A 24964-nucleotide genomic window follows, 5' to 3' on the forward strand; every position below is an offset into this window, starting at 1 on the left:
TCTATTGATTAATATTTACTTTTTACATTAAAAATACAAATCATTGGTAGTTTTAAGATATCTGTATCACTGAAATTTCTAGAGAAAAAATAATCTTGTAATTATCTTTCTGAAACTGTCTAGGTTTTAACCTCCATCTCTACAATTGCTTGCTTTTATAATATGATTCTCTTTTTGGTGGGGGTGGGAATTGGGTTTATTTATTTATTTTTTAAGTGGAGGCACTGGGGGTTAAATCCAGGACCTCCTGCACGTTAAGCATGAACTCTTCCACTGAGCTATACCCTCCCCCTCATACTCTGATTCTTAAGAATTCTTCGGAACACAGTGGTTGCATTCAAACTGACTTTCTTCCTAGACATGAATTTGCTGAGTAAAGATTATGCTCATTTTGTTCACTTTCAATACTTAATAATAACTGATCTCTACTGCCACTCTGAGAACCCAGAAATACATGTCAGGCAGCTAAAAAGAGTGTAGCATCTTAAATCGGCAAACAAAATATGGCAGAAAGGAAGCACAAAAGTGGGAAACTGGTCACTTTCAATTGTGGAAGGGAAGCCAACAGTTCTCAGAGAAAAGATAAAACTGTAAGAAAAAATGGCAATGTCTTTAAAAGTCCAAATCATTGCTCACTGTTTTCTCTAAGACAGTAATTGTCTATCTGCTATATTTTAGTTTGGTCAAATATTAAATCATCTCAATATGATATTCTAAGAAACTTCATTTTGCTTACATAATTTTCAGAGAAGTTATTTCTGAGAAAATTTGAAATATACCCCAAATGAGGATAATTAGAGCAGTGGAAGTAGAACACAGCAGGTCACTGGTTTTTCACAGAATAAGTAAAATGGACTGTTGATTGCACAAAGTTTCTAATTTGCATCTGCCTAGCTTATACTTTAGCAAAACTCCACCTGAGATGTCAAGTGGAGTATATATAGTCCCAAACTGACACTCATTTGCACAAAATGACAGAGATGAGTTCAGTAATAGAACATACAGAAATTTCTGATCCCTCCTTTCTATACCTGGCATCAGCTGGCATATTTTCAAAAAATTAGAATAAAATTTCTGGCACTGCTCTGGATTTTTATGGTGATGTTGACTTTTTCAGTATCATTTTGAGAACAAATGAAATCGTATGTCTAAAGAAGCTAACACAGGGCCTGGTACAATGTACCTGTAATTGTGGTTCGGTAATTAACTCCCTTGTCCTATGCTGCAGAAAAACAGGTAAATACATCAGCTTCCTAGACATATGCATTGCGGTCCTCAGAGTCCATGGATAGAACTTCCTGTATCTGGCCTCACAGACTCTTCAGCACTGCACCCCCCCCTGCTCACTACTGCCCCCTGCAGGCTTCCCTTCTGTTCCTGAATGTGCTGAGCCCTTTTGTACCCTCAGGGCTTTAGCACATGCTGTTTCTTCTACCTGGATGTTCCTCCTCATTCTCCATCTGGCTAAGACTTACCTATTCCTGTCTCAGCTCATGTGTCATCTCTCTCCTGACACACAGGTCTAAATCAGCCGCCTTGTTTTACTCCCTCATAATACCCCTGCAGTTTCCATTCTTGGTGACTATTCAGCTTAAATTTACATTTTTATTTATGTGATTCTTGTTTAGTGTCTAGGCTATAAGTACTATGAAATCAATGTCTGCTCTGTTTTCCTAATATAATGCTGAAATAAATGCTTGATAAACACCAACTAAATACATTTTTGACTGACTCCTAGAAGCAGAGGCTTGAATGGGAAATAGGGCCACTTTTCGATGCATATGTCTTGAGTTGTAACAATTGACAATAGTCTTGGAATTATTTATAGAAAGAGAAAACAACACTTAAATGTTTATGATCCTCAGTCATCAAGAAAAGGCTAAATAATTTTGATACAGATGTTTAATTAAATAAAGAAGTATGTAAAGATTTTGCAAAGATTTAAATTTAAAAAGTTGAAGTTTTTGAATCCACTCTGGAGAACAGTATGGAGGTTATTTAAAAAACTACAAACAGAGTTATCATATGATCCAGCAATCCCACTCCTGGGCATGTATCTGAAAAAAAATCCAATTCGAAAAGATATATTCACCCCAATGTTTATAGCAGCGCTATTCACAACAGCCAAAAGATGGAAGCAACCTAAATGTCCATCAACAGATGTATGAACAAAGAAGATGTGATGTATGTATACACAATAGGATACTACTCAGCTGTAAAAAATAATGAAATAATGCTATTTGCAGCAAAATGGATGGATCTAGAGATTATTATATACCAAGTCACACTTAAACTAACAATGATTTCAGCTTATTAAGTTTTCTTTACCTTGATCATTGGTCTCCACTTACAAATGCATGTCTATAGACAAGGGAACCTGATAAAACATGTTTTATGTTCATTGGTTCAGGCACCTTTTTCAACAGCTTATCAATTAGGTTAACAGCTACATGTGACCCATGGCTTTGTTGTGGAACAAAGTATTTTGCATGCATTCAGGAGGCAATGATTCGCACATGTTACCTTCTGAAGCAAGGCCTCTTACAATGTTTCTATATATAACCTGTAAAATAGAAAACTAAAAACAAGGCAACATAAGAATTATTTCAAGTGTCCACCCACAAAACCTTAACAAATATTATTGACACACATCACATAGCTGATGCCACATAAATGCTTTTTAAATGTACTAGGACCCATCCTGGACCTTCAGCTTCAAATAAAGGAGCGTATTTTGGCAGGCAAATAGCTTCATTCTTGAGAGGTTCCAGGCCAGCTTCCTGGGCTTGCAAACTGTGTAGTGACACAGGGCCCTGGCTTAGAAGAGACTCACGTTTGGTTTAATGCTGGGCTGACTTGAAATGCCTAACTACTTTTTAACAAGGAGCTCTGCACTTTAATTTGTACCCAGCTCTGCAAATGACGTCATCTGCCTTGTGTACATGCGTAAACACAGCTAAGAGAAAATTTCATTCTCTTGCTCTCAGCCTCTCACAAAGTAGCAAGGTAACGTTAGCTTTTCTTTTAGCTTTATCCACCTGCAACTCCCTCATCAACAATGATTTCCCTTTCTTTCCACTTGTCATTAATTTTAGCCCAGATCGTCTGCCATGGAGTAGGAAAAGCAGGTTCAGCAAGAGGAACGACTCATGGCGCTGGCAGCGCTATAAACCTGCCCAGTGCTTAATCCTTCATCCACTTCCACTCATTCAGATGAAAAAGTAACATTTCTAGGACTCTTTCAACCACTAGAGCGGAAAGAAGGAGACACCTTTTATCCCAGCTTAGACAGGTGAGAGGGAAACACTGAACCCACCATTCCTCTATAGATTTGAACAGCTGTATTTAGAAATGGTTATCATAGTGTCTCGTTCAGCAATTGATCCCTCCTCTGGAACTTGTAAATGCAGTACAGTTATCAGGACTGTATGATCAGCCAGAAAGAAGGAAGAATATTAAAAGTGAAAAAGAGATTTACATAAGCTCTGGTATCACCTCCTGCCCCTTCTTCTTTATCTTCTCCAAAATGTCTCAACAGTCTATCCAATGGTGATTCCTCCTTACTTTCACATATTTTGAGTTTTAACATACAAGTCGTTTAATCTCGCAAGCCGTTCATTCTCCTATCATGCCCCAATTTAGTAAACAGATGTTTTCATGGCCCATTTCCATGTTCACTTAACCCACTCCTTTGTGGATGGTAAGGCAGATAATAACTCTATTGTATATGACATTTCTTAGTCCCACCATTGTGTTCCACCTGCAGTAACATGGCTGCTGTGACTACAAAAACAAAATCTCAGTAAAACACATGGGGAACCTCACGTATACCTGACAAGCTTAACATTTTGATGTTAGCTATGACGTAAACTGGTTGCAAAACACAGACCTAAGTACCTGAACATTCCAGAATAGAGTTGTTACATATAAGCCAGTTAAACTTTATAAACGTGATGTCTTTTCTTTAGAAAAATCAAACTACCTCTTTTCTCAAAAAATGTTTCTGGTCTTCAGAAAACTTGGTAATCAAAATGATTCAGAGTTAAGGGCCCATTGATATCATATACATCTGCCTATTTCAAATTTAAGCAATTCAATAAATAATGCTACACTATTGATAAGCTAAATATTTATCACAATATATTACATAATTTCAGTCTACGAGAATTTTAATATAATCAACTACAAGCTAGTAATCTTGCTTTTAACGACTTTTTCTTTGTCTCTGTCTCAATACATTATTAATTAATTGAACATAGCTTCCTAAAAAGGACAACAACAACAAAAAAACACAACATCTAACATGTTAAAATGATTATAGAGTCCCAAATAACACTTCTACTTAAAGATAGTTTAAAATATCAAATAATATGAACATCACTTTACTACCAAAGAGATTCATTATTTTTCATTTATGCGACATTTTTTTTGTGATCAAATTCTAGGCTAAGTATTGGGACACCAGATTTAATGTCATAGTCCCTGAGCTCTGGGAGATTATTCATTTTTGGATAAGTCACGTGTGTAAAATAAACAAGTAATCGCAAGGCAAAGTTCTCCTCATCACCTCAAAAATAAAATAGGAATAAGAAAAATGATTGGTTTTTGCCCCCAGAAATCAACACTTTATCAAAGCAGAGATTTGCAAATTCTGCTTAAAGAAATAGACTGGCCAGTAAAATTTAGACTATCATCTACAATAAAATCGGAAAGAATGTGCCAGTTAAACAAGGACTAGGCCAGCCACTCAAATATAGAGAGAAAAAGAGAGTCATGTCTAGAGAAAAAGGGGCAGGCAAATATTGCAGTTCTTGTCCAAATGCTGTCCAGGACGAGAGTTTTTATCAGGCTTACAGGTTTATCTGATCTGCCTGAAGGTATATCCCTGTTTCTGAGGTTACTATGTCCAGTTAAGGGAGCCTAATGCCATGAAATATTGAAATTATACAATGTATGTAAATCCCCTTGTTCTGAGTTCATGCTTATCAAGCATCTCCCCAATCATCTGGCTTCCAGTGTAGTTTATCTACAGAGAGCAAACGTACTTATCAGACAAATGTGACTGTCAAGTTGGCTTCACAGATGTTTCTCATTTTAAACCGGCAAAATGGCCTCTGTGAGGTCTCTCAGTGTGATTTAGCGCCTTTACGTCCAATCATTCTTATTAACTGAGACGTGGCTGAGGCTAGTGCCTAAGCACAGAAGGCTAAGAGTCTGAGCCTGAATGGCGGTCAGGTCACCCGCGAAGAAATAAGTACTACCGTGCGGCAATCTGTCTAGATGATCATTTGGCCCTTTGTATAAAAGCACCCCTTCATTCTCATCGTACACATTCTTAAATCTGCTAAAGTAATGAGGGCTGTGTCAGAGAAGCATGGGGAGCTTACCTGGCTGTGCGTACATCACCATCGCAGGGGATGGGAGAGTAGGCACTCACTCGTGAGCTGAGGCTTGGCCTTCGCCAGGTGGCTGATGGCAGAAAGAGGACTCCAGGAAGAAGAAATTTCCACTGCAAAGAGCTGAACATGTGGGAAAGCATGGGCAGATCAGAGTGTGGAATCTCTAAAATACAAGCATGCTTTGGAGAGGGATGAGAGATGACAATGGAAAATGTAGAACATGACACAATTATGAGGAATTTTGCATATTTTTTCCATCAATCATACAATGCCTGCCACGTACGAGGCCCTATAGTAGACCTTTGGGGATACATCATTAAATGGGAGTTGGGCTTTAGAGTGAAGTTAGTGGAGATCAAAAAAAAGGTTTAATCAGAGAACGGAGAGGTGTTTCAGAAAGACATTCAGTGTAGAGAAAAATGTGCAGAAGAGAGTTTACACAGCTGGCCCAGTATTCTCAGAAAGACCCACTTTCAAGGTTGGCCTTTGGCCAGTATCTGGAAGCTTGGATTTCAGGACAGTTCCCAATAAATCTTAGCTGATTAGAAAGGCTCATTGTGCCTAAATTGTTTATATAAACAAGGCAGTTTATGCTGAACATAACCCTTCTTCCCTTCTGGGTATCTGGAATTGGGGTGTGTGCTAGGCAGGTGGTACCTGTGTGACCAGTCACCAACAAAAACCTTAGGCCAAGAGCTTCTAGTGAGCTTGCCCAGTGGGCAACGTTTCAGATATATTGTCACAATACGATGCTGAAGAAATTAAATGTGTTCTGGGAGTTCCCACAGGGAAAGGACTCCCAGAAGTCTGCACTTGGTTTCTTCTGGGTTTAACTTCATATAACTTTTCCATTTGCTGATTTTGCATTGTAATAAATCTTAGCTGTGAGCACCATTGCGCACCTAGTCCTGCAAGGCCTCCCAGTAAATCAGTGAAGGTGGATGTGATTTGGGAGATCTCCAGCACAGACAGATATGGACTGGACATGGGTGGGAATGGAGCAGTTGACTAGAAGGAAATTCAAAAGTAATATTCAGAATTTTTTAATGGGCTACTTGATAAATAATACTATTATTAAGCAATATATTTAAAGTTACATATTGCTGAGAAGCAGCAAATTTGGGGAGAAACGACTGATATTTTAAACCTAGAATGTTTAAGTTAGCTGTTGGATATGCAGAAAGAGTAATCTAATAGATAATAAGAAACATGGGCTTAGAAACCAGGACTGAGACATTGATTAAAGATAGATATATATATACATGTCATTGGAATGTAGGAGGGTACCTATTATATGCCAAGGGAATATTTATAAAGCAAGGAGAAAGATTTAAAGATTTAACCATAGAGAATATCAACATTTAAGAGGTAGATGGAAGAAGAAGATCCTACAAGAAAAATGTAACTCTGACAAACTTCAAGGACTAGTATCAATGCCACAGAAGAGTCAAGCATGGAGGTATCTCAATGTTGTCCGTGGGATCTGCCATGCTGGAAGTCTCTAAAGACCTTGGAGGGAGCAGCCTAGTGTATGTGGAGAAGCATAACAGAGGAGGAGAAACCAGCTAATGAGTGAGTAGGATATAAGGAAATAGCGATCCCCAGAATAATTAAGATAATGCCCTAAAGTACAGAGGAAGAGGGCTTTTCCCATACATATGTAAATGCTTTGGACACTTATTAAGTTTAAGAAAATAAAGTGAAAATTAATAGAAATCCGAAGATACAGGAGATCTAGCTGCCAACACATGGCTGTATTCTTATAGAGTAACCTAGCTCTTAACTGATCAACAGAGGACAGTTGAATGGAATCCCTTGGCAGTCCTGTGTGTGACCATGTTGACGGACTAGACCTCCCAGCAGGGTACGTGCTTACAAATATGGTAAGAATAAAAATGTGTAGATGTGAGTCCTGTCCTATTTGTCAGCCCATTCTAAGCTCATGAATGAAGAAGTCTGCGGGTGAAATACATTTATTTCTTCATTAGCTTTCATCCTCTCCAGTTCTTTGGTCCAGAAATTCCCATTGTGCCCATCTACCTCAGGTCCTCAACAACTTCCTTAATAATATATTAGCAAAAAATGAACACTGGTTTTCAACAAGTGCACTCAGAAATTCCCACGAAAATAGATGCTCTGAAATGAATCTTTCTCTTTCAGTCCTCTTACCTGATTTTCCACCCTAAGTTTTTTAGGCATTGAGCTTTATGATCTAAAAACAATTTTCTTAGTTTGTATTGTAGGAAATAAAGTGGTTTTAATTATAGTTTCTGAAAGCTTAATGGGATTAGCTTCATTAATCTGAATCTTAAATCCATGAGTACTATGACCATGTACATGAGATTTTCCAGGACATAATATATTTCACATCTTTTTACCTTCTTCCTAAAAATTAAAAGTTAAATAAGAGTATAATTAAATATGATTTCATGATGTCTCCTTTATCATATTACTCATATAAATAAATGAACAAATAGAAATGTAAAATGTCAGACATTGGGGAGAAAATGAAATCACAGTATCTAGAAAATACTGATTATTATTCATTTCAGTCAGAATGGGAAATGAGGAGACAGTAGAGGCCAAGAGATCAAATTAAAATTAAAATGACCTCAAGTTAAATGACCAAAAAAAAGGTTAAAAAAAAAACCCAACCTACCTAGCTGACAATGCTGGCATGAGCTCTTAAAGAAAGAACCCCTGGCCTGTGGCAAACTATTAGTCATTTACAGGGAAGAGAAGTACAACGTTAGCCATCTTCTCAGCATCACCTGATCTACTTTTGGCCATGGTAATAGCAAATCAGTAACAGCTAAAATTCACATTTCACTGCATACCAGACACAATACTAACCACTTTACAGAGCTCATATAATCTCTAATCAAGCTTAAGTATGGATACAATCCATATCGCAGTGCAAAAGGCGAGGAACTGAGGCTTGGAAATGTTGAGTAGCTAATCCAGGATCCCGCAGCTCGTAAGCAAAGAAGTCAGGATCTGAGCCCCGACGGCCAGCTCTTTATCGCTATGCCAGACCTCATGACTGCAGGGTGGGAAGGACTGGGCTTTGCTCTGGCCTGGCAGGGAGGGGTAGTATTTATAAGAACCTGGCACAGAAGTGAAATTACAGATCTTCCTCAACTTATGATGGGGTTATGTCCCAATAAACCCATTTTTCAACCAAGGTTGAAAATATGGTAAGTCAAACATGGCTTTAATTACATCTAACCTACCAAACATCATAGCTTAGCCTAGCCTACCTCAGATGTGCTCAGAACACTTATACTAGCCTACAGTTGTGTAAAATTCTCTAACACAAAGCCAATTTTATCATAAAGTGTTGAATATCTCATGTAATTTATTGAATCTTGTACTGAGAGTGAGAAACAGAATGTTTGTACAGGTGCAGGATGGTGCTAAGGGTATCAGTTGTCCACACTCAGGACTGTGTGGCTGACTGGGAGCTGAGGCCTTCTGCCCCATGCCCAGCACCACGTATTCCTAGCCCAGGGAAAGATCAAAACTCAAAATCTGAAGTACGATTTCTACTGAATGCACATTGCTTACAAACCATCATACAGTTGAAAAATTGTAAGTGGAACTATTGTAAGTCGGGGACCGTCAGTATTTCCCTTCTATGAGGCATATATATATAGAAAGAAGTGGTGAGTTCTGGTTCAGTGATGAGAGTTTATAACTACATGTCTATAGTGCTTTACAGTGTGCGAAACACTCCCATATGTTATCTCATTGTCAAGCCTCACAACAATCTTATAAGGTAGAGCAGGTCTTGTTAACTCCATTCCACTGATGAGGAACGGATTCCAGGGACTTGGGCTATTTGCCTGAAGTCATATTAATAAGAACTGGCAGGACTCAGGGTTTTTGTCTCCAAGACTATGCCATTTCCACTACAACACGCTTCTTAAGTAAGTAGACATCTATGGATAATTAATTAGGCTAGGCTAAGAGAGACATCCACAGTCCACAAAATCATTCTGCTCTGAAAGAAAGCACACTGATTAGCCCAAAAGGAAACATGACAGTTCAATGGCAATTTTTCAGCTGAGCTGGAGGAATGCAGTATGCACTGATTCTCTGTGCATAACTCTCAGTTTTTCTTGCAACTCCTTGGAAGGAATGCTAGGCTTCCCACTCCAGGGAGGTGCTGACTTCCGCTCTGTGAGTGGTAAGAAATACCTAAAGGATGCTGCACTAGTAAAGAAGTCAAAATAGAAAGGCTGGTGCACTGAGGCACAGGAGCTGGAAAAAGTTAGGGGACACGATGAAGCCTCACAATTTCTGACAAATCCCTTCCAGAAGTGATGCATAATTAAGAATGGCACCTCTAAACCTCTGTTGAACTATATTCAATATCTTGTAATAACTTATAGATGAAAAGAATATGAAAATATATATATATGTATGTATAACTGAATCACTAAGCTGTATACCAGAAACCAACACATTGTAAATCAACTATACTTCAATTAAGAAAAGAATGACACCTATAGACAACAAGCTGATCTAAATGAAGCAGTGTAGTCCTGACCCACGATGCTATGGTTGAGTTCAAATGTAAAATACGGCCAAGCAATTGATATCTGGCTTTTCCCCTCAGCATCTGATTTACAACCAAATGCATGTAAAAACAGATTTTTGCCCGTGTGCACGTCTCAAGGTACATTTTAGAAATGAAAGAAGGACGGGGAACCTCGGAAGAAAACCAACCAGAAGAATTTTTTCATGTATCTAGAAATAAAGATCCATTTTTAAAAATAGCTAACATTAAGGTACAAATATAAAAATTCACTTAGTTTCTCTTCTAACAACTGGAAAATGAACTTTCACTCATTTATGCAAAACCCAGCTGATTTTCTGATTTGATAACCAAGACTTCTCAAAACTGGGAAATTTACAGATATGAGAAAGCCACAATTCTACCAATTCTACATTTAAATGATGACACGGATGACACTAAAGAGTGACCGAAAGCTGTTTCCAGTGTGAGTGACATTGGCAGCCTCAGCCATGTGTGTTCCTGGAGCACCCACCGAGTGTCTGTCACTGTGCGGGGCATCCTTAAGGAGAAAAGGCTTTTCCACGCTTCATAAGGAGAGCTTTGGGCACCCCTCGCACAATTAGGCTCACACCTGTGGTCCAGTTAATATCAAATAGGGCACATACAATTGCTGGAAGAAAAAGTCTATAAGGGGTGACAAGACTGAATTTTGGGGCAGAAACACAGACACATTTTATTTGTCAGTAAAGCAGGGTTTGTAAATGGGCAACTGCCTAAACACCTAATACCAACATCACCCCCATGATGGTCCATCAGGCTGTCTCGTGGAACATGGCATCCAGAAACCTTACATTGGTTATGGGCTACACTCAGCTTTGCAGAGTGGAAACTATCCCTCACCCACCCCCACCTCCAGAATGTAACAGTGACTTAAGTAAGTTTAGGTACATTTTGTACACATAACAGAGGTTCTAAGCAGGAAATGCAGGGCAGATTTGACAACTCAAAAATGCCGCTGGGGACCCAGGCTCACTCTAGCCTTCCACCTCGCCATTCAGGTGTTCGCTTCTGTTTGGATGGTTACCTCATGATCACAAGACGGCTGCTTCATACCCAGCATGCAGTGCTGGAGAAGGGGCGCTGAAGGGTAAAAGGCACGTGCAAGCTGAGTCCCTCCTTCTTTTAAAGACCCTTCTTAGAAGCCTCACGCAGTAAATTCTAATCTCATCTCATTGCCACCCCTGGCTGCCAGGAAGGCTGGGAAGTGGTGGTACTTTTGTTTTTATGAAGCAGGATAACCTAAACAAAACTGGGAACTAAGAGGAAAGCAGGGGGATGGATACTGGGCAAACATCTTGCAGCTTTGCCCCAGACAGGGAGAAGAATGGGGAAGGGCATGGCTGCTACTCAGCATTAGCCTCAGAAGTTAGGAAGAGAACTCAGACATCTAGCTGTTCCTATTTTTCTTTGTTAACTATTTCCCTTTTGATTATGCATAACTTTAATAACATCTTTTGTATTTTCAGACTGTAACCCAGGTTTCTTCCTGCTCCATAGGATAACTCAAGTCAATTCAAGTACCTTTAATTAGGGCTTTATATTTACCAATATAAGAAATCTATGTCTAACATTTATCTACTAGTTAGTTACTGTGCCTCAGGCACTGTCTACATCATCTTATAGAATCCTGAAACATTTCCATTAATTATTATTTTATTTTTGTCTGTTTTGTTAGCTCTTGTATCCCTAAGCAACTATAATACCTAGAAATATCCTAATAAATGTTTGCAGAATGACTAAAAACCCATTTTGCAAACTGGACTCTGTGACATGAAAATTTCCAGAATATAAATCCTTTCAGTCTGACTTCAGAACCTATGTTCTTACCACTATGACAGGTGACCTCACGTAGGGATAAACAACATTGTGGTGGCAGGGTTTACTTGTCAGTTAGTATCGTCAGCTTCTAACACAGTGCCTGAAATATCTTAGGTGGCAATAAACACTTTTAATGTGTTGATGATAGGCAGAGGGGCAGAAAGTGACCAGGAGATCTACAAACCTCCACCTTAATTCATCTCTGGGGCAATGTGATGGGACTGGAGAAGCCAGACAAATTCTTTCAAATCCTTAAGCACACCCTGATTTTAGAAATTTCCAGGGAGGCCATTCTTCAGTCTCTTTATATAAAGTTATCCCTTGCTACATTCTGAATCTCACTTAAAAAAAATAAATAAATAGAATAAAAAATAAAAATAAAAAACCCTAAAACCCATTAAAAAAACAATAATCTATTTAAAAAACAATAAAGGAGTAGGAAATAGTACTTGAGCTAAAAATTTTAAAGTAAAATTGTTACTATTTCAAGCCTTGACATTTGCTGTGTCTGCTGCCTGCATCTTCCTGCCACCAGATAATATATATAACTTGTCCCCTTACTCCAGTTAGATCTCTGCTCAAATCACAAGTCTTCAGAGAGAATATTCCTGACCCTTCTCCAGTCTCCACTTATCTTGATTTGTTTTTCTTCATAACACAGAGAGGTACTAAACAGTGTATTTTATATTCATTTTGTCTTGTCTTCTTCCCACTAGACTATAAGATTCCTAGGAGCTGGGTCTTTGTCTCATTTGGTTACCACCATATTCTTGGAATTTAGACTAGAACCTAATACATTATAGGATCTCACTAATTATTAATTTGGAGAATAAATGAATCAATGAAATTAATTCAAGAATATTATTAAAGAAAACGGGCAGAGATCAGTACAATGTACCCTTAAGAAAATGACTAAAGCCATTGCACAAAGATTACTACACTATATCTATATAGATACGTGCATACATAGTACATACACAAACAAGTGTGTGCTTATAGTGTAGAGACACTGTGTAGAGCGAGCTGGCGCTCTTTGGAGTCACAGAACCCTCACCCCTCGGCTCTCTGTGTGCCTGCAGCTCACTGACACCTTAATCCCTACTTCCCACTGCAGGACCCTTTGCATAGCTTCATTTCTGCAGGATAGAAACATCTTTTCTGGATGTATGTTTACCCTAACAAAAGCTAAACTGCCCCAAGAAATAGCCCCACAATACCCTAGGCAGACAGGTCTCATTTCCTGCCCTTAGCAGAGTCAGTAAATTCTATTACGCAGAGTAGCTCCTGACAGATTTTACAACCAATCAGGTACCTGTGCATGAATAGATCATGCAGCTCCTCTACTCCTTGTGTGCACAGCCTCCTCCCCCAATAAAAGACCCTGCGCGCCCACCCTTGGCACTCAGGCAGCTGCCTCTCACCGGTGAGGCCCGCTGTTGTCTGCAGCAGCTTTACTGTTAACCTTTTCCTCATTCTTAAACTTTCCTTGGCCTCTGGTAAATTCTTTTACTAACCTGCGTCACCAGCCTGCAGCCATTGTTGCCACAACAGTACATGCAGTATAACACATAAGAGAAAGATCTACGTATCCTATATATATATACACTACAGATCAGCTCCTTTACGAATATAAACTTTGACTGTATCAACTAAAATTAACATACTTTTGGTTCTTATCCTAAAGAAAAATTTTTTGTATGTGTGTTTTCCTTCTGTGGAAGAAGCGGTTTATGTAGTTCTGAATTTTATCTTGTGAATGCCATGGAAACAGCATGCTTTATATAACCAGTTATTTAATTTAAGAAAATTTCAAATGTTGCCTACAAGGAAGAATGTCTAGAGACCCTATTATTACCAGTGGTTTTAGATGTCGTCCTGGAAATCATGAAGTTGAATGTCAATAAACACAATGAGGAGAGGAAGTAATACGTCCCTTCTGTATTCAAGAAATAAGATTTCGATAACACAACAATCATTCATTCCCTAACTGTACAGAAGGGAGTACAAATGTTGAATTAAATTGAAAGAATTAATTTCAACAAATTGAAAAAATTTCTAAGTATACCTAAGCAATAACCTACTGACTCTAAAAGAAATGAATTATTACCACAAAGGTTGTTGAATCATCGATTCCGGGAATATTTTAAATAGGGTTTTGATCTTCTTTGTTAGGAAGATTTAGATGTAGATACATCTTACCTAGGAGTTGAACCATATGATCTCACTAGACACTGTTATAAACTGAATTATTTATCCAAAACTCATAAGTTGAAGCCTTAACCTTCAATGTGGGTTTATTCCCACGTCAGTGGCATGATGGTGTGGTTTCAACAGAAAAAAACAAGCTTGTATGACTCCTGAGGCTTGAGCTCAGAAGTGGTTCAGTGCCACTTCCACCACACTCTATTGGCCAAAGCAAGTCACAGGCCGGCTCAGACATACAGAGTAAGGAAACAGACTTACATCTTGATGGTAGAATCTGCAAGGTCACATTGCAAAGGCCAAGGATACAGAAAGGCCAGTTCACACTCGAGTACCTGAAAAAGCAATTTACAAAGTGAATGTGTGAGCAGAAATGGAAGTGGGAGGGGGGGCCCCATCTGGGGATAAATCAGCACTGACATTTCTTAAGCACAATTATCATAATTTAAGTAATAGGTATACTGACAGAGGAGTGAGGGTGAGAAATTATTCTAATTTTCTTCATGAAAGAAATTTTACTTCTTTGAAGAAAATGTAGAGGAATTTAAATGAGAAGGCTCTTAATTACATAACCTTCACAGGGAGATTTTCACTGTCTGAAGTAAATCAATTCATGTTGTGCTGAAATCTGTGAGTTTCATTCTCCCCTTCCTGTTGAACGAATGTTTCCTTGTAACAATTCTCTTTGTAGAGCACAGTAACTACCCAGCCAGCCTGCCAATTCTCTCTGAGTGGGAAGCTGTCAAATGGTACATAAGAGTCAAGCAAAAATACAGCCATCTTTCTGTAGTGTGACATTAATGAATCAGACCAAAAGCTTTTAGTAATATGAAGACAATATGTGAGTTTTAGGCCTAAGTGTACAGAAACAGAAGTGTCACGATTACAGCATGTTCCCAGATAAAGGAGGCAAAAGTCGAAAAGAAGCAGCCCTCAGTTTCTTTAAAAACTTCAACATGATTGGGTTTTCCAGGTTGGTTTTTTTTTTTTCTGGTTTGACAATGGTTTTTTAAAGTCACATTAATGTTCTTTGTAAAGAGCTTGTTTTATTATTTTTTAAGCTAGAAGAAAGAAGAAATATGTCGCTTAATCAAACAAAATTTCTATGAAAAACACAATTGTGATTAGTATGTCTACCATATATTCGTGTACATTGAAGAATACTGAAAAATCCTCTTTTTTCTATAATTTAACATGATTTCTGTTTGTGCCCTTACTTTTCCAGAAAGGTGAAAATTTAACCTCAACCAGTTCAGTGGCCCCTCCATTCTCCCTCTGAGTTGCACTGAAGCACCAGGGAGCTTACGTAGGGCCAAGGTGTTGTGAGGGGAGAGGAGGCCTCTGGCCTTGTCTGCTGTGGGCACTGGACTCCAGAGATGCCCATCATCCCACCTGAGTCTCTGTCACTGGCCCCGTATCACTGAGCTTCTCCTGGTTCTTGTCAACAAGACCCAATCAGAGTCAGTAACACCATTCCTTCCGTGTTCCTGTTAGGTGCCCGTAAATTAACAATTCTTTCCACAGACTGTGGAAATCTTAGTTAGTCTGTTTTAAGGTCCCTGTGTTCTGGGATATGCTGCTCAGTCAACTCAGTTTTCTGAGGTCTTGCCTTTCCCAGAGGTTTCGCTAGGAAAGGAGGCACTGTCTTCCCCCGTCCTTGGGCTTCACAAAGCCTGCTGGGTTTTGTTCTCCTGCCTCCCTGGGGCTCAGGCGTGGAAGCGAGCTGAGGGCCCTGTCACCCTGGACTTTACCCGGCTGCACTCATCAATTCCCCTTCGATTCTCCTCTCTCTTCCACACTCAGGGACCCTTCCTGGGTGCAGTGTGGGTGGGAGGGTTTTTCCTCCTCATAGTTCCTCTTACGTCTTTCAGCAATATTATGACCAACTTCTGTTCCTCTGAGGAGAGGACGTGGATGTGATACATTTAGTTTAAGGTTCAGGGGGAAAAACAGATGATTATTTAAAGTGAGATCTGAACCTCCCATGTTTCATTCAAGTATAAATATGTTTGATTCTATTTCACTGCCTTCTAGATCAGTTAATAAAAATTAGAAAGGTCACTTTATTTATAAACAGACTGATAAACATAGTCCTCTGAGGAGCAAAAGAGACTTTCTTTCTATATGTTGCTCTGCATTTTCCCTGTGAAACTGCATAGCTGCTTGAAAGGAGGAAAGGTCAAAGAGGAAAAGGAAAAGTAAGGGGAAAATATTCATTAGTAATTAAAAAATAATGCCCTTCTACACAAACCATGGTAATCATGTTTAGTTTACACATAAGTATTTTTCTCTTGGCAAATATATTATTTTCTTTGCTAGAACAATCAGTTATATTACAGCAGTCTCATCCTAAATGTACATCAAAATTGATTCCATTTCATGAAATGCTTGATAGTTGATTCTAAAGCAGGAGAGTAAGAGGAGTCAGTGGGTAGTATGGGGCTCAATGAAAAATGGAACTGACTTCTTGAAAGAGAGAGATGGATTTCCTTCCTTGTTTAATTCTAGTATAAGTGTATTTACTGCTACTTTAATAAAAACTAAAAATATTTCATTTATAAAAAGACATGAGAATAATCCATCTCTTAACTGTCCATCTATTTAGCTAATTTGTAGATTGATCGGAAGTGAGCAGACTTCTTCCTTACCGCCACCCACTAGGATCAGATGACTAATACCACAAATAAGAATAATCTGGTAAAAAAAAAAAAAAAGAATAATCTGCAAATACGTCCACAGACTGTGTGAAAGTGTATGTATGGATTTGTTTACATGTGTATTTATGTATGACAATCTTCATGCTAAGACAAATAGAAATTTTTGATTACTCTGGTTTAATATAGTTGAGTTTATCCAACAAAAATCCTGTTTTCTGGGGGTTCATAGTCATATTTGGGGATCCAATAAGTCCTCAGATGTTAGTATTGACAAGTGTTAGTGTTGTCAGTGCCTTTTCTCCTTTTGGTTGATTTGGACAATTAAACATACACTGTGCCATCTTATCCCTGAGTCCCCTGAGCAGCATCTGAGACGATGTCACCCAGGTTGCAAGAAGTTTATTTGGGACAAGATTGGAACAAGCAGAAGTAAGGGAGCAGGGAGAGTAATCTAGGAAGGAGGAAACGGCAATAAAGAGTGTCTCATTTAGCTGGTTACCACTAAGGACAACTGGGGTTCCAATGCCCCTGGGGACCCACAGAGGAACCATGTAGAACATGCAGTGGATTTATCTCACTGAAGGACAAGGAGACAGGGCATTTATATACCTGCTCACATCCTCACTGCTTGAGAATTGCCACCAGATAAATTAACTCCTCTCTCATTTCCAACCTGCTCCAATTCACGGGAGCTGAGGGGCCACTGTGGCTTTGGAAACGCACAGAGAAGCCCACAGTGCGCAACTGAGGAAGGCACTGGCCGTGTTCATAGCACCATTCTACATTTGAGTTATTGAATTCTCTAAAGCTGTTTTCTCTTTGAAAAACTGTGATAATACTTGCCTTGTCTTCCTTTTAGGATCTTGTGCTTTCTAGGATTTTTTTTTTTCAGTTGTATCCATTCAGCCAGTCCTTGCCACACATTGTGTGATAAGCAACTATTCACTCCATTATGTAGGTGAGAAATCAGAGGCTCAGAGAGGAAAATTAACTTTCTGGACAGTCAAACGTCTTCACGGCTGTGCTTTCCAATATACTAAACTGCTTCTATTGAAGAAATAAATGTGAAAGTTAGAAAGACTTGTGAAATAGGAAAGATCTTTGGATTAAGCCATAATGATTCAAACTATAAATTCTACTCCATAACTTTCAGTCTTCAGGAAAGCAAAAAGAGAATACTTTAGTCAGAGTTCTTCCAGATGTGACTGGCAGAAACCAACTTGGGCAGATAAGGATTTATTGACTAGGTAACCAAGCAGGTGGACAGGAAGTCCTCTAGGTGACTCTGTTTCTGTTTATTGGTTTTCTTTGTATCGCCTATAAACCAGCTTTTCCCCAGGTTAAAGTCCATTTCCATTCCTACTCAGAACTGCATATGCAATCTTGGTTAAAGGGGATCTGGAATCTAGTCTCTCCAATCCAAAATTTTAAAATCCCAGAGAAGAGCTCAGACTGGCCCAGCTTCAGGTAGGCATGCGCTTTTGAATAGCAAATTGAAACCAGAGAAGTAGGATCTGCTTGAACTTCCAGGGCTCCACACTGTGGAGAGACAGAGAGTAGAAGCATTTTCTGGAAAAGATAGAAGGTGCAAATTGGGACAACGTAATTGCTATCTATCTGCTCCAGAGGGGATAATAACATGGTGTCTACAGACTAAGAAAATATTGGTATTTATTTAAGAAGAGCTTAAATACTCTTTCTTTTTTTTCTATGTCTTTTCATTTTTTTTTCTTAATCAGATTTAACCATGTTGGACAAATTGCTGTGATATTTTGATACTATCTAGGCACAGTCATCATCTTAGAGGAAGAAACCCCTAGAGAACTGAGATGCAAAATTATTTTTGTGTTAAATATTAGTTATTATCAGTCAAGGTTTGGGCAATTGCTGTAAATGTTCCTCAGGTAAAATAAATGGAAATTGCTATCAAGAGAGGATTTGGAAAAAGAAGAACTGCACTTTGCAAGAAGATATGGCTTTATAAAACATGAAAATACAGTGATAAACTAAGTAAGTGGCTAGAGTTAATAGTACATTATACATAACAGAAGAGAAAATTAGTGAACTAGAAAACATGTAAGAAGAACATATCCAGAAGAAGCATGAGGAGACAGAAAGATGGAATAATGAAGGGGCTGAGAAACAAAGGATTCATGAGAAGGTCAAACAGATGTGTAAGTGGAGTCAAGGAAGGACAGGAGAGAGAGTAGAGGAGGAACAATCTTTAAAAAATATGGCACTTTTTTCTACCCATCTCCCCTTCACTTCCCATATTCCTTTTTCTTCCCAAAGTCCTTTTCCTACTCCACTTCTTTTCCTTTCTGAAATACTTCCCAGAGTGGAAGAGTCATAATGGTAGTGGAGATTACAAAGCATTGAGCAGGTGTTAGGAGGCCACACGAGATATTTACAGCTCAGTAAAGAAACTTTCTCTGAGAAACCGTTCCCTTTATTTACTAAGCAGGATTTTTTTTAAACTCAACATATAGATAGATTTAGGCATAGATATAGATGTGTATGTATAGACATAGATATAAATGTATAGATATAGTTATGAGGCACGCTTTAAAAATGAGGGCACAGAAAGTATTAAAGTAAAAGAACATTATACACACAAATAAAACTAACAGAAATGTGGTATAGCAAACTAATATCTGAAAAAGCAGACGATAAGTCAATAAATATTGCTGAAGATAAAGAGGGACATTTCACAGTGACAAGAAGGTCAATTCAACAGGAAGGTATAACAGTTCCATGTGTGCATGCTTATATCCACAAAGCAAACAACACACTTCAAAAAAAATGAGATCATAAATATGTTCTTTGAAGATTAAGAATGAAGTAGGAAATCAAGAGCAAAAAGATAAAAGAAAATTTCTCAAATGTTTGGATATTAAACAAGAAACTTCTAAATAACTCAAGATTGAAGAATACATTAAAATGAAAATTAGAAAACGCTTTTAACTAAGTGAAAATTAAAACGCTATTGTGAAATGTAGCTAAAATCACATTTTAAAAAAATGTTTATTGGCTTAATGCATCTTTTAAAAAGTATTAAAATTAATGAGACTTTGCAAGAAGCTAAAAAAGAATAGTAAATTAAATGAAAATAAAGCAAAAAGAAAGAAATAATTATATGATAAGAGCCAAGTTAAATAAAATAGAAAATTAATGTACAAAAGAAACCATAGCAAAGCTAAAAGTAAGTTCCTTGAATAACTTAATAAACTCTATCAAGATTGATCAGAGAAAATACAATAACCGAGAGCAAAAATGGATACAGGGCCTTTGCTACAGATCCCATAGACATTAAAGACAAGTAAGAGGATAGTAAGGGAAAAATTCCATCAATAAACTCAATATTTTTAAGAAAATAAATTATTTAAACAACACAAAAAACATGACAAATGGGACATATCCTAGGAATTCAAGGGACTGGATTAACATTTGAAAAGCAAAGGATTTGATTAATCATTGTTTGTATTAACAGAATAAAAGAGAAAAAGAATAAGATCATCTTAATGCTTCTTAGAGGCAGAAAATATATTTGATAACTCAAGCCCCACCTATGCTGAGTTCTCTCAGCAAATTAGGAATAGAAAGGAACTTTTAAAATTTGATAAAGAATATCCCCCCAAATATTTAACATCATACTATAGTAATATGAATGCTTTCCAATTGAGTTAGAGAAGAAATGAAGGATGTCTACTTTGACCACTACTGTACAACATTGTACCAGAAGTCCTAGCCAGAATACTAAGGCAGTAAAAATATATATACAAATAAAAATTGGAAAGAAAGAACAAAAATTGCAATTACTTTCAGATATTTTGCACATTGAAAATCCAAAGGAATCTCCAAAAAATATTGTAATTAGTAAACGAATTTTGCAAAATCATAGGATACAAAGCCAATTATTTTTATAGTTGAGTGATTGCCATTGTATATACATTGTATGTACATATACTGTATATATACATATATATATACACACACACATATAACACATCTTTATCAGTTCATCTACTAATGGAAACAGGATGCTTACGTATCTTGGCTATTATAAATAATGCTGCAATAAATATTGGGGTGCATAGATATTTTCAAATTAGAGTTTTGCTTTCTTCAGGTAAATACCCAGAAGTGAAATTGCTGGACAGTATGGCAGTTCTAGTTTTAACTTTTTGAGGCGTCTCCATACTGTTTTCCATAATGGCTGTACTGATTTACATTCCCATCAACAGCGCATGAAGGTTCCCTTTTCTCCACATCCTTGCCAACACTTGCTATTTGTTGCCTTTTTGATAATAGCCCTTCTGGCAGGTGTGAGGTGGTATCTCATGTGGTTTTCATCAGCATTTCCCTCATGGTTAGTGATGCTGAGCATCTTTTCATGTGTCTGTTGGCCATCTGTACATCTTCTTTGGAAAACACGTCTAGTCAGGTTACTATTTTTTTGGTGTTGAGTTGTATGAGTTCTTTATCCATATTTCATATTAATCCCTTATTGGGGCTTATATATCATTTACAAATATCTTCTCCCATTCAGTAGGCCAATTTTTCATTTTGTTGTTTGGCCCAGGCATCCTTTGGGTCTTTTTGCTTAATGTAGGATAAAAGCCTTTCAGCAAGTTCCCCCAGAAGAATGGCTGGTGTCCAACTAGTTAACCCCAGCGTGGCCATTTTGAAGCCAGTGTCTCCTAAGATTTTCTTATCAGAAGTACCTAAAAATGGAGTTACACTATGTTCTGTTTTCTTCTTGTTTTAAGGGCTTCTATTCCCTAAAACATCATTTCAGGCCCATCAGGTTCCAGAAATGGGGAATTATTACTCTAGGTCAGAACATCTTAGCAAGGCAAAGCCTGCTGCTTCTGGCTGACAAATTCCTAAAATGAACAAACTAACAAAAATTTGTTAGATTTGGTGATGATGATTAAGCTACATTCAATACTTTTTGGCCACTTGTTTAACAAAATGTCACAAAGACTGCACCAAAATGATCCCTGAAGTACCTTCAAAACCTGCTCAACTTAATGAAGGCTACTCTCCCTTCTAAAGAATTAAACCATAGATTTTCAACAGTTCACAAAAGCATTTTTGACAACTTTCCTCATTAAATACAGGAACACACTGCCCTTGAGCCTTGAAATTTAATTCCTTCAAATGAAATACCACATAATATTAATCTGCTTAGACATCCCTGAGAACTTTCAAATGGATCATTACCTCTGAAGATAGTTAATGTACTTCCTAACGTTTTCCAAACTTACAGGAAACAGGAAATGAAAGTGGAGAGCCAGGTCTCCCAAAATAATCATACTATTCATGCTGGCCTCCACAGAAGCTAACAGTTAATATTCATTGAGTCATCACTAGATGTCAAGTGCTTCACACATTAATTCATTTCATTTCACAAACAACATTATTTTCTCATTTTACAGTGAAGAAAACCGAGGCACGGAGAGAGTAAGTAATATGCCTAGTGTCACACAGCAAGAAATTGGCAAAGTCCAGATCCAAATCTCCATACTCTGTAATGCTGCGTTAGTCTCTCCCTTAAAATAATTCTAGCTTCCTGAGAATGACTCACATGAGTTTTCTCAGCATTTTTTTTCTCTTGGATTGCATCTTTTATGTGGGAAGAGGATAGACCAGCTCAGAGAAGCTAATCAGAGCTCTACATTCAGGAAAGGAAAGACGGTTCAAGAACTGTGTCAACCACAGTATTTCATGCTGTGCTTGCTATGGTGCTAAGTCTTACGTCTTTATTATACATAATACAGTATCTTTGCCTTCTGACTGTGGTTAGAGGCATGAATGTGTCGAAGGCACCTGGCAACAAAGGGGCACCAACAACATAAGAGCCTTAGACTTAGGAGAAACTGCTCAGGTCTCATTTCTTTTGGTTGTGAAATGGACCTCGTTAAGGAGTCCTTTGGGGCCCATTGTATTATAAAAACATATTGATATATTTCACTGATAATCTATGCAGGCACAATACCATGCATTATTTTATATAACCTTTATGACACATCAATTACCAAAAACAATTACCATTATTGTTTCCATTTTACAGATGACAGTCAGTGCTAGTCAGTAGCAGAGATACAATTTTAACTTCGGTCTGTTTTACTCAATCCACTGTTACTCCAGTTTTCCATCAAAGTGAGTCTACATTTATTTCTTCACACTGATAAGGAATTGCCCTGTTTTGGTTGTGCCGTGTCCTGGGCAGCGGTTCCAGGCGGCACAGTTGCAGACACACATACAGTCTCCAAGGGAAGTTGCCGAGAGCTAGAAAACACTCGGGGACTCGAAGGCAAGACAAAGTGGCAGTAGGAAGGACAGTGAAGGGGAGAGGAGAATCAAGGCAGACAACGTGGCAGAAACATAGTCCTCGAAACTGAAGTCATCCCGACCTCACCGAGGCTGGCCCTGTAGCCCCGTGTTACAGTAGGGCTCAGTAACTGTCTTCTTAGGCTCAACCTGGATTTGGTCTTCAAGTTACAGCTAAGGTTCTTGCTACATCTGGATGTTGTTTCTAAGAAGACATTGTTAAACACACAGTGAGTTCTGTAATCAGCCTTTCAGGTCCCCACAAGAGCATGCCTGGCTGACAGCCACAAGAAGGTTGACTATCTCAGTGGCTCTGAGCGATTCCTCATATACCCCTTTGTTTCTGTCTCTTTCAACCAGCGAAATTCTCCACTTTTACCAGAATATGTCAACAGTCACAGAAGATAGACCCACCTAAAAACTTTCATGAACAGCCACTTATTTCAAGATGGCAAACTAAATCACAAATTTCCCATTAAAGTGTAACTCCAGGCCTTCTCAGAGTTGATACACCATTATTTAACTCAGTGGAAAGTTATAGTGGACTAGACACTAAATGATTGTTGTTAAATGATCAGTGTATTCATTAGGAATCTTTCCACTGCAAGTGTAGAAATTCATCTGAAAAAAAAATTTAAAAGGGGGACTTTTTGACTCACTTAAGTATAAAGTAGGTGCTGGCCTTGGGAACATCTGGTTTCATGGACTCAAGTAGCTGCATCAGTTCCTGCCTCCAACTGTCATCTCTACACATCTATATATGCTGTTCTCATCCTCCTTTCCTTTGGACATCTTCCTCTACGTGGTGGAAGAGCTGATGATGCAGATATGTCTGCAAGCAGATAGAAATGCAAGCTCTCCTCCTCCTGCTTTAGAAAAGTCCCAGAGAGGGACTGGGTTTGACCCAGACAACCCCTTGCATATCCCTTTGGACAATCATCATGAGAGAGGGATGGGTGCCTGAGTCTGCAGACACCTGTGGCTTGAGGAATAGAGAAGGAGGGCAACAGCTTCACCAAATTCACCTGGTAGGAATCCCAAACAAAAATGGAAATGATTTTGCCAGAAGAGAAAGGAGATGGTAAGGTAACTAATTTTTAAAAAAAGCAGAAAAATAAATAAAAATAGATATCTAATCAAGTCAAAAGAGAGGTCTTATTTAATTTAATCCGGCATTCTTTCTAGTTGTGTCTGAAAGCTCCAAATATTTTACATTCAAAAAAATTCTATGCACTTGACCTCATAGTCAAGGAAAACACAGAAACACAGTTGGACTAGAAACTGAAGAATTATCATTGGGTCAGAGTCAAATGGAACAAACGTTACAATCAAGTGCCACCAGGGATTTATCAGTCTTTAGGTGAGTAATTTTTCCCCCCTGAAACCTTGAACACTTTAGAATCTAAAGTGACTTAATCATCATGGAATAAAAGGTAATCTATAGGCTAAATTTGAAGACTCATTTCAGAAATACTTCTATACATTTCCTATTGTAGGATCAAGATCGGTTCCTACAAAAACATTGGATTTATTTCTCATATTATTTCTACAAGTCATTAACTAAAGGTGGTTAATCACAAATTTCGTTTATTAATTTATCAAGCTGAAAATCTGTTTTATCCTCTTTTAAATCCTGCCTCTTCAAAAAGGACATATATTTAGAAATCATACTCCTTTTCAGTTTCCTTTTTGGCTTTATGCATTCAGCATTCTGAAAAATATAAAACACAGAGACTAAAGAGGAAAATCTTCCTTTTATTATCTTTCCTTTTATTATCTCACATATTTAGATACTTCTACAAGTATGGTTATACCATTCTTTCAAAATATAGAAGAATGTAAAAGAATTTGGCTGAACTATGGAGTCTCTCATGATTAACATGGAAATTTTTGCTGGGAAAAGGGAGACAGTTGAAACATTGTTCTTATTCAAGCTGGTAGTAATATTTTGAACAAGCATTTAATTTATA

At 38.0% G+C, this 24964-nt stretch overlaps 2 long non-coding RNA genes across 2 annotated transcripts in view; both read right to left on the reverse strand.

The window, feature by feature from the left end:
* LOC135322156 (uncharacterized) overlaps positions 1 to 14331 on the reverse strand; it is a 32264-nt gene extending 17933 nt beyond the window's left edge. Inside the window, exons 1-2 of the long non-coding RNA XR_010382522.1 lie at positions 14263 to 14331; positions 5388 to 5519 (exon numbers count right to left, since the gene is read on the reverse strand). This is a non-coding gene — a long non-coding RNA (uncharacterized LOC135322156). The remainder of the gene's footprint in view (positions 1 to 5387; positions 5520 to 14262) is intronic.
* Positions 14332 to 17523: 3192 nt separating this feature from the next.
* LOC135322157 (uncharacterized) overlaps positions 17524 to 24964 on the reverse strand; it is a 71259-nt gene continuing 63818 nt past the window's right edge. The window contains exon 3 of the long non-coding RNA XR_010382523.1: positions 17524 to 17705. This is a non-coding gene — a long non-coding RNA (uncharacterized LOC135322157). The remainder of the gene's footprint in view (positions 17706 to 24964) is intronic.

Source organism: Camelus dromedarius, chromosome 9 (genome assembly GCF_036321535.1).
Source record: "Camelus dromedarius isolate mCamDro1 chromosome 9, mCamDro1.pat, whole genome shotgun sequence".
Lineage (NCBI taxonomy): Eukaryota > Metazoa > Chordata > Mammalia > Artiodactyla > Camelidae > Camelus > Camelus dromedarius.